Source organism: Streptopelia decaocto, assembly GCF_964273445.1.
Source record: "Streptopelia decaocto genome assembly, chromosome: 11".
Classification (NCBI taxonomy): Eukaryota; Metazoa; Chordata; class Aves; order Columbiformes; family Columbidae; genus Streptopelia; species Streptopelia decaocto.
This window is the reverse complement of record NC_138666.1, coordinates 17,960,917-17,971,758: the sequence shown is the minus strand read 5'-3', so window position 1 is coordinate 17,971,758 and position 10,842 is coordinate 17,960,917.

The following is a 10,842-nucleotide window of genomic DNA, read 5'->3' as shown; positions in this document are numbered from 1 at the left end:
AAACAAGTCAACTTGAAATGGTTTTTGTTTTTTTTTTTCTCTTAATCAGGCACTTTCGTTCTCGAGAGACCCGGCAGCTCCCAGCAGCTCACACAAGAGGTTCCACTTAAATTTGAGAAGAAACTTCTTCTCAGTGAGGGTGGCAGAGCCTGGCCCAGGCTGCCCAGGGGGGTTGTGGAGTCTCCTTCTGTGCAGACATTCCAACCCGCCTGGACACCTTCCTGTGTAACCTCATCTGGGTGTTTCTGCTCCATGGGGGGATTGCACTGGATGAGCTTTCCAGGGCCCTTCCAACCCCTGACATTCTGGGATTCTGTGTGAAATAGCAAAGCGCTTTCCTGAGAGCGGAACGTCAGGAAGAAGAAGAGCTAGCAATCTGGCAACTAGTGAAACAAGCAGCAGCAGTTTCTGACACAGTAGAAAAAGTATTCACCCCCTGCCTCTGCTGAAAAATAGCAGAGGAGCATCAGCCACACCACATGTTAGGCAGTCATGCCCAGATCCAGTCCAAGGCTTGGAACGGAAACAAGATTGCTTCCAGGGGTGGGGAGATGGTTCACTTATTAGTATCTCTTTAACATTATGACCTTTATGGGCAAAGCCTATTATTGTAGAGGTTATTTTTGTTTCTGTGAAGGGGAAAAAAATTGGTTGAGCAACATTGCTGACAGCAAGACTGTCATTTTTAAAATGAGGTTATAATGAATATGAGTTTCAGAAGAAGACTGCAGAGTAGGTCCCATCTGCTTCCTTCTGGACTGCAGCATGAAAGGGAACAGATGGGCATGATTTATGCCAAAAATAGCTGGGAAGAGCTAGGCAGCTCCATAGACTTATTCTATGTTATCGTCAGCCACTCTAAGATCCCAGTCCTACAAACATCTCCCAGTGCACTGCTGCTATTGGGGATATAGGATAAGGTGGGTAAGATTGGAAGGAGAGAGAATGTGCAACAGGGCATGCTGCAAATACAATTCTGCAACATTCAGGTATAGTCCAGATACTAACTGGGTTTCTAGTTATAGTTTTTCCTCTTGTTTTGTCCTGGAGTTCACATGGCCACCCTTACATTCTGAACAGTCATGAGAAAGCAATACTCTTTTCATCTCCTGCACAGCCATGCAGTAGGAAGGTGCTCTGGAATAAGATTTTAGCCTTGAGAATCAATGTCACCTTGATGTGTCTTCAGATTAAGGCAGGATTTGACTCTCTGCAGGTATCTTCTGATACAGAGTTCTGGAATGGAGCAAAGTTCCATTGCAAATGGCAAACTCCGGAAGGTGTCTCCTCTCCAAAGCCCTTGCAGGTGAGGAGCACCATTCAGTTGCTTGCCCAATCTCACACAGTATCAAAAATGTCTAAGATTTTTTTCTTATGATTTTGCTTGTGTTTCTCCAATTAAAAATCATGCTTAGCTATTGCGTGTTGCATACTTTAAAAAGCTCTATTATAGTAATGTTGTGTAGTATTAACAAATGTCTATGCCTGAGGTTTAGAGACTGAAATGTAGTTTGGGGAAGCAGAAAGATTTGAACTCCCATTAAAACTTTGCTTAATTTAGATATACTCTTTTTTACAGTTGGTAGCTGCTAATCTATTTGAACTTGCAGTATTTAGCCTTTCTTAACAAGGATGGGCAATTGGTAGCCATTTCTTAAAATGTCAGAGATGGCCTCCACAGTGGTCACACCTTCCTTTTGAAACCAGACATTTACTCTTTTCTAATATAATTTTATAGTCCATAATATAAAAAAGGCAGTTTATACAATCCATTGTTATTATTTTAACATATTTTTTCTGTATTTTAAAAGCATCTCGTGAAACTCTTGCATCTCTAGTTCTTTCCTGGTTATGTCCAGCGCAAAGTGGCTAAAGCACAGCTTCAAGTTAGATTGTTCAGTAATGGAAAGCTTGGCTACAGCACAATGATGTTCATGCTGGTTTTTTTGTTTGTTTTTCTTTTATGGGCGTTTTTTTTCACCCTGTTCTTCAATATTTGTAGGCCGGTTAGTATTTGACTCACTACCTAATTTAAAAATAGCAATTTAAATTGTTGGTACTTTGGATTACAGTTTGGGCAAACTCCTTGTTAATCACTGCAAACCAAGCTTAATATATTAAAAGCCATTCCAGGGCTTCTGTGTGTGGTTGGTTGGTTGGTTGGTTGGTTTGTTTGTTTGTTTGTTTGTTTTTGTTTTCCTCTTTCCTCTATTTGCTTTATTATTATCTTCATACATAGAATTTCATAGTAAGGTTATTTGTCTACATGGTAAAAGACCACGCTAGTGTTTGCATGGTAGGTGTTGTAAAAGTGTCAGAAAATTCCCTCTATCTTCCTTTTTTTGAAAAGAAACACTATTCTGTGTTTTAACAGAACAAATGGGTACATTATTGATTTCATTACTCAGTAAAACAATAGTTGGAGCTATAACTTATCCTATGAAAAAAGTAGGGAAATTATCATCAATGTTTCATAGATAACGACTTGTTGTTCGTTTCACAATACGTATTTTGAAAAACCAGTTTTAATCTCAGGTGTCTTAGGGAAAGCAAAACTAGATTTGGGACAGAAATCTTACCTAGCACTTAACAAGTGAGATCTGTGTTCTGTATTTCTATATATGTATATGTGAGCAGTTGTCTACTTTCTGAGAAAATTAGTAATGTGCACCCTAGTATTTGGAAAAAAAATTAAATAGGAGACTATATTCTAGGAACCAATGGGCAGCTACAATCATTAATCAGTGTTTTTGCTTCTTGTCTCCTCTGTTTTGTGAAGTCAATGTTTTACACTTTGACTTCTTCAAGGTCTACATATACTTCATTGAATTAGTGGCACACTAGTTTAGAAAAATAAACCATTTGGATTTTTGCCATGAAAAATGTGAAGTCAGTCTTTGAACACTGACTGAAATCTCATTACTTTGGTGGCAAATGAGGCATGAAACATATTGTCAAAAATATAAAGCCCAAAATATAGGGCCACAAAATGTTTTATCTTCATGGAATGTACTACAAAAGGTTTGAACTCTAAATCAGACAGTGCACTTAGGCACACAGCATCATTCATCAAGTGTGCAGTCTTCGTTGCAAAATTTGTCCACGATGGCAGCTTTAATGAAGTTCCATAATTTCTCTCAACCTCAGAAAACTATTATTTCAGCTGTATGAAGGCATAAATCTACCAACAACACTTCAACTCTGGCCTTGCTCAAGGCTCACACTATTGACTTTATGGTGAGAATTTTGTGGTAATCTTTCATGTCCTCTTCGTTCCTGTCCAAATGTTAGATGTGTAATATCAACTTGGTGTTCACAGACAGGTGATTGGAAAGAAGTGCAACTGCAGAGATTTAACTGAAAAGAGAGTCTTGCTTATTTGAGACTTCTTGACATGACTTACCAAAGTATTCCTGAGTTATCGTCACTTGTGTTCCCTTTGATCTCCAAAGCAGAACAGAATTGTGTTATTACATGGCAGAACCAACTTAACAAGACAACTTTATTTGTTATATCACATATTTAAGGATTGTGGATCTGGGAAACAAGTAGTAGTCAGACAATGGAAGGGCCAACTGATCAGTATAAGCAATGGTGCAAAATTCATTATCTATGGACAGTGCACTTTGAGGAATAATGTTTCATTTATACCAAGCACCCCTTATCTCTGTATGTGACTGATAAGACTTCAGTCATACACATGGAGTACTCAGCATATGGCATATCATATTTCACAGAAAATCTTACCATCTCACAAGCATAGTGTTGGGGGTTTTATTTTTGGTTGTGTTTTTTTGTTTATGTTCAGTGTGGGGGTTTTTTTGGTTGGTTGGTTGGTTGGTTGGTTTCCCACGGTGTTGAAACTAGGTATATACTGTGTCATGAGAACCAGAATTCTATGTAAAATATGTATGCATTGGAGAGGGGAGAAATGGAATTCTGAACTTCCTGAATGATACATTCATTAGGATTCATTGTACATTCATTAGATTGTACAACGCATAAAGTCATTTTGCTGTCATGATAAGGAAATAATCTCTTTAACTGTCTTGGCATATGTGTGTTGTTATTTCTCTGAGCTGTTTGTATCCTTCACACTGTAGAGATACTAGTCTTCGACCATCATGCATTAAATGTTAAGGGGAAACAGCCCAGATATCAGGCAAAGTGCTTGCAGCCAGCATATATTGAAATTATTTACTAAAACCACAAAATCAACTGCAGACAGATGGAATAAGAGGATTTTGATATGAACATAAACTTGAATTTGAAATTTTTTTTGTTGTAAAATTTGCAAAATTTGATCGCTTTATACAGTGATTAAGTGAACCAACCATTGTTTAATATTCAAAGCAAACAATAAAAGTCCAACTTATAGGACAGGCTTTGTGCCCCATAATTTAAGGAACACTTAAATAAAATGTATCTGCTTCCATTTTAAATAGAGACTGATCTACAAGATGTAAAAAAATAAACAAGCAAACAAACAAACAAACAAAAAGAACCTAAAAAAAGACCTTGCACTATTCATGCAAAAAGACAAATCTGTACAAATGTTACATATTGTGTCCAATATTAGCTGAATGAAAAAGATAGTGGGGTAAACAGAAATCAGCAGAAAGCAAGCCCTACCACTTACATTCTCTCCAGATTCTCTCCAGAAAGTAATGGGATGATCCAAGTAATCCAAATGGCCCGGTTTGATTCCCAAAAAGGCAGGATAGTTACTCCATATCCCATTTTCTGTGATTTATGTGATCATACCATGACAAGGGTAGTCCACGTGCATTAAAAAAGGCACTTCATGCATGAAGTAGAATCCCCCTTAGCAGATAAAGTTTTCAGTTGCACATGGTTTTTATGTGAATATTCTGCACCTAGTTTCACTATGTATTACTTACATGCAAGGTCAACTTTAAGAATAAGTGCACTCTTATAAATTAAATATTGAAGACTATATTTTTTAAAGGATACCTTAAAACCAGCTACTCTTGAGTTGCAGTTCTGCATTGTTAGATTTTGTGCTGAGATACATAGATTGACATCTTCTTGGATGTGTGTCTGTTTGAGGATGAGACAGAAGGAGCTTTTATAGACAATTTTCTCCTATTCCTTGAAAATATTCCGTGTCTGCTGCTATAATGCAGATGTAAAAATGGCCTGAGAAAGTTAGAAAGGCACAAGCTGGAATTCGACCCTCCTCGATCGAGTGTTTCATGCCTGCTGGTACCTCTTAAAGTGTAAAAGCCCACAAGAATGAAAGTTCATTTTCTGACATTTGTAGTGAATATACTGTCCATGTTTCCTTCTGCTGTGAAAATTATTAATGTAAAGCTTAAGTAGCTGCAAACAAGTTTTTCATTATTTTGTTCCCTCTTGCTTTTTCAAATTCTGGAAAAACACTTGAAATGCTTTATCAGGTAATGCACTATTTTGAACTCTGAACAATTAATTATGAATGTCTGAGGAAATGTAGAAGATGAAGGAATTTTGTGACACAAATAACCTGGTATAGGTCATAGATGAATTTGTGACAGACAGTTATACTTCGTGCTGGTTGTGGCTGGGGTGGAGTTAATTTTCTTCCTGGTAGCTGGTATGGGGCTGTGGTTTGGATTTGTGCTGGAAACAGCATTGATAAGACAGGGATGATGTAGCTATTGCTGAGCAGGGCTCACACTGAGTCGAGGCCTTTTCTGCTCCTCACACCACCTCCCCAGTAAGCGCACAAGAATTTGAGAGGGGACACAACTGGGACAGCTGACCCCAAATGATCAAAGGCTCATATATCATATGATGTCATGCTGGGCATATAAAGGTGAGGTAAGAAGAAGGAAGGCGGGGGACATTTGGAGTGATGCTGTTTTCCTTCCCAAATAACCATTATGTGTGATGGAGCCCAGGCGTCCTGGAGATGGCTGAACATCTGCCTGCACTGGGAAGTGGTGAATGAATTCCATGTCTTGCTTTGCTTGTGTGCGTGGCTCTTACTTTACCTATTAAACTGTCTTTACCTCAGCCCACGAGTTTTCTCACTTCTTCTCTCCTGATTCTCTCCCCATCCCAGCTGGGGGGAGTGAGAGAGTGGCTGCGTGGGGCTGAGTTGCCAGCTGGGGTTAAACCACAACACTCACTGGCCACTAATGTAGCACCATTTAAATTAGACATCTGAGTAAAAGTTAAATGTATTCATTTTTTCAAAAAGAAATAATTTGAAGCCAAGTCTGTTTTTCACACTAAAACTTTATGAAAAGCTTTAGTATATGAAGGCACGTGAATATAAATATTGTATTTAATTATAAGCATAGACAAGGATCTCTGGGTGATACAAACTTTAACTCCTCTTTTTACTTTGCTATTATCTTTACCTAATTAATATAGTAAAAAGGTTGTTGCATAAATCAATATATGACCCCAATGCAGTCTTGCTAATATCCCTATATCCAATAGAACTTGTTCTGTAATTCCCCTGGAAGAAGTGGGGCATGTCAGATAAATTAAATGAAAAGAACAGATGTAGATTAAGAGTGATGTAAATTCCAAGTCTGCACTTTTAATTTCACTAAATATTATTTTCCATCTTCATGATCACATTACATTGAAATGTGGAACTTCAATCTCCTCTACTATTTCATTTAATAAAACCTTTGTCTCATCTGAGTTCTTGGAGAGATGTTAGCTTTAAATCACATTGACTTCACCCTACCCAATTTACATATGCTGAAGAAATAAAAGTCTTTTCAAGAGTTGCCATGGGGCTTCAGAAGCCTCAAAGGAGTATTAAGACCTTGAGTTTAATGTGAACTGCCTCCAACACAAAACACAAATCTTTCCAACAGAATACTAATGGTTTAGTGTACAGTTGCATTTTCTGTGCAAGTTTGTAAAGTAAATAAACAATCCACATATAGGGAAAAAATAAGTAAATTATGTCTGAGGATTGGAATTTAGAAGTATGCCAGCTGGAGATAAAAAATGCTTTCTATATGCCTGTATTACATAAGAAATATTATGTAGTTTGACAGATGTACATAATAGAACAGAGGATAGATTAAAGGGGGAATTCAGAGCTCCTCTATTTTTTTCTCTAAGGGCTTTATACCTGCAGAATTGCATTAGGGGTTTCTCAAAGTCACTGTGAATACACCTACAAAATCTTTTGCCTTAGATCTATATAAACAGAAATGCTTCCAACAAGATTTACTTTGTTTTACTTGCATAAACATTTTATATTTATTTTCTGTTTCAGAAATCCTAGTGTGTTTTAAAAGATCAACAGACTGCATTGCATACAATAACAAAGGGGGAAATGTTTTCCTAATATGACCTCAATCTCATCTCTATAATGGATTTTTCATTATAATAATTATATCCCATTAAAATGTCAGAACTGGTTTAAAAGATATCTAAGAAGACACGTCTGCTTGAGCAAACTAGCAGGCAGAAACCTTGATGTTAATTTACTTGGCATCAGTTAAGGGAAGTGGAGAAGTACAGTCTATAAAATGAGAATCCTTGTGTGACACAAAATGCAAGCAGATTGACTATATATAGTATTAACTTAACACTTAAATAATTGGTCAGTCATAAATAATTAGGGAGCATTACTGTTACACAAAGAGGAGGTTTGTTTCAAGTGGAGAGCAGAGTGAATGATTCAGAATGAATGCTCCTACATGACAAATCTAGCCCTGTTTTCTGCTCGAAAATTATCTGCGAGCAGGCAGACTTCTATTCATCTGTTTGGGTGAGCTTGCAAACCCCCTGCTCCTCCTGGGGTCGGGGTCCTGCTCCTGGGGCGCTGCCGGGGCTTCCAGGAGCAATTGCTCAGTCCCACCCTGTGTTAAGAAAGTACCTCAACCATCTCTTCACACACAGCATCAGCTTCCACTACAACTGACGGCCGTTGTTTCAGTTCAGTAAGCTCATCCTGGTCTTGCTCTTTATTTAGAATGATTTCCATTCCTCGGGTGTTCATGATCAAGTCACTGTGACAGTTTCCTGCCCTTTGTCATCCATTATGTTTTGTGTGCATTCAGACCCAGACCCAGCAACTGATTTCAGGATGAATAGTAAGAAGCCCTGAAAGCTGAATCGGGCAAGATAGACACATGTGTCATGTTTTGTTGAAATCCCACTTTCCTCACCCACGCTGCTTTACTGCTCACTCAGGTGTTTGCTGGTATCATGTTCAATAGAGATAGAAAGCACTTTATAAATGCTAAATCAAAGCAAACTGCAATAACCAGAAAATATACATAGATTATTGACAAGTCAAGACTCTGGTCTGTATTTGATCAATTTAAAAATACAATTTAAAAGTATTTATGCACATTTTTGTAGTTATTTCATAGCTAATGGTAGAATAAAAATAATAAATTTTCCTATCAATATCATACTGGATTTTATATTAAACAAACAAACAAAGAACAACAAACTATTTTGGAGCCCAGTCTTAGAAATCTTACAAAATATCACTACTCCTGTGTGTGTACAATGCAAGTGAACTATTAGAAAGTAACTTAACTTTTAAAATAAATCGCATGCAAGCTGACTTCCAAAGATTAATTGGTAATAGAGACAGAACTCGTACTTCTTATGCAGGCAAACCTTCCATTGACTTATAGTACATTTCCCTGAATGAATCGCATGTTGAAACTCCTGGAAGGAAGCCATGCTACAAAGAATTGAATTGAATGGGGTCAGAAACAGTCCCAGAAAGCCCTTTTAAGCTTGGAAAGCACCCTACTGAATTTCTTGCCAAATGCAGTATTTGCTAACACATTATATAAAGAGTAGCCTGCACTCCTTCAGAACTGAGTTATTAGTCTTTGCCAGTCTGCAGAGTGCAGGCAGTGTAAACAGCATCCCCGACCCATCCATCTTGCACAGGCAAATCCTGTCCAGGTTGTCCCAGTGTCCTGGCCATGCTGGATCTTGCTGATCTGTACAAAGTCCTGTTTACTTGAACTGGACCACAAACTTCTCGGTCTTCCCTACCACTGTTTTCATCTTGACACACATCTAATTATTTTCTTTATTATAGCTTCAGCATCATGCAGTGGTGCATAGTAGGGTGGTAAATGTATTAACTGTGCTTATGTATTTTCTGTTAGTGGAAATCTTTTGCCTTTTTAGCATGTCAGAGAAAGTTAATAGGGTAAACCTCAGTTAACAAGGCTAATTACCTTGGCGATTTAGATTAATTCCTTGAAAGGGATTGTCAGAAATTAGTTTATTTATGTTACTAGATTAAGGATCCATTTCTCTGTCAGATGTTTCAGCTACCATGAAGTAATCTTCCTACTGATAAGCACAAAGAGCTGGACACATTTGTTTCTCATTCCTATGCATATGCTTAAATGGCTTTTAAAATTGCTCTCAATTAATGACTTGAATTTGAGATTTCAAACTTAATGTTTCTTATTAATTCTTCTGTTGTGTTTGTTAGTTTTTCTAATTAGCTTCAGTTCCGTTCTCTAAATGGTTTGATTTTTACACCTAAACAGATAACCAATAGGTGGTGACAGCAGTACGCTTCTTGATTTAACCCACTTATCCATGACCTAGCAGCCTGGGCTTCTTTTAATGGTATCATTTCTTAGAGTGTGAACCTTAGTGATGTTGCTAGAAAGCAAAAAAATGCATTTGCTTTTAAAATTCAGAGATTCTTCCATTACTAGTGAAGTCTGGAATGGCTCAGAATCTGTAGTAGTGCACGTAAGTGGCACAGTAGAGATTAAAACAGCCCAAGATGTAAAGTGTCAAAGTAATTGTTTGAGAACAAACTCTACAGAACAAAAGATACAGTGGTACAGCTTTTCAGTCATATTTCCAGTGCAAGATTCTGCAGCTGCAAAACTCAATTTGGAATTTATTAATTTACAAATTACAAACATCAGAAGAGGCATTTTGTGAAGCAGTGTAATGAAGGTCTGACTGTTCAGCCTGTACAGGCTTTATGAAAACCAAAGATCCATTCTATGTTTAAAATACAGCGTGTTTCAAAGAGATGGACCCAGTTTCAAAGCAGGATATGTCACGATGGCAACGTGTTACAATTACACAAAAATTTCCAAATGGTTTAATGAAGCTAGGAGCTGTTTGTGCAGTGGGAGAGGCATCTAGCAGTACCCATCTGCCCTTTGAAGTGGGAAGAGCTTCATTCATGGGTGGTTTGTGGCTGCAGAGAAATAGTGATTTCAAATTGGGTCCATCTTCTTGAAACACCCTGTACAATCTAGATCTGTGATACTGTACAGGCAGTGTATGATTTAAGTCTCACTGTACTTACAACAGCCAAAGATGAAGGTGTAAGGATTTTAGAGCTTTTTTAGTAGAATTTCACAAAATATATATTCCATTTATTTTATGTCCTATTTTTTGTTTTCTTGTTTAGATCTGGAGCTTGAAAGAGATCAGTTATTTATACACACTGAAAATGTTTTGGGTTTTTTTTATCCCAAAGGATGTAATATTTGTCCTTCGGTGTCCAGTACACATCATCTTTGATAGAATCTGCAGGTATGATGCTGATAAATATGAAGTATGTCCTGTTTCAAAGCTATAAATTTAAACTCTAAGTAGTAGTAATTTGGGAGTAACACTACAATTAACACTGCAGTGCTTGAAGGGTTAGCATGGGGACTTTTGCCAGGTGTTGCTTCTTAATGTATTACTAGAATGTTATTCATGCTAGCCAGTACATTGCTAAAATGTGAGCAATAACCTTGCTGGCTGTTACTGTGTTAATGCATCTTTTACTTAATTCATTAAAATAGCAGCAACTACCAGGAAAAAGCCTCAAAGTCTGTGTGTTTAATTCCAAACAACTGCACGTTT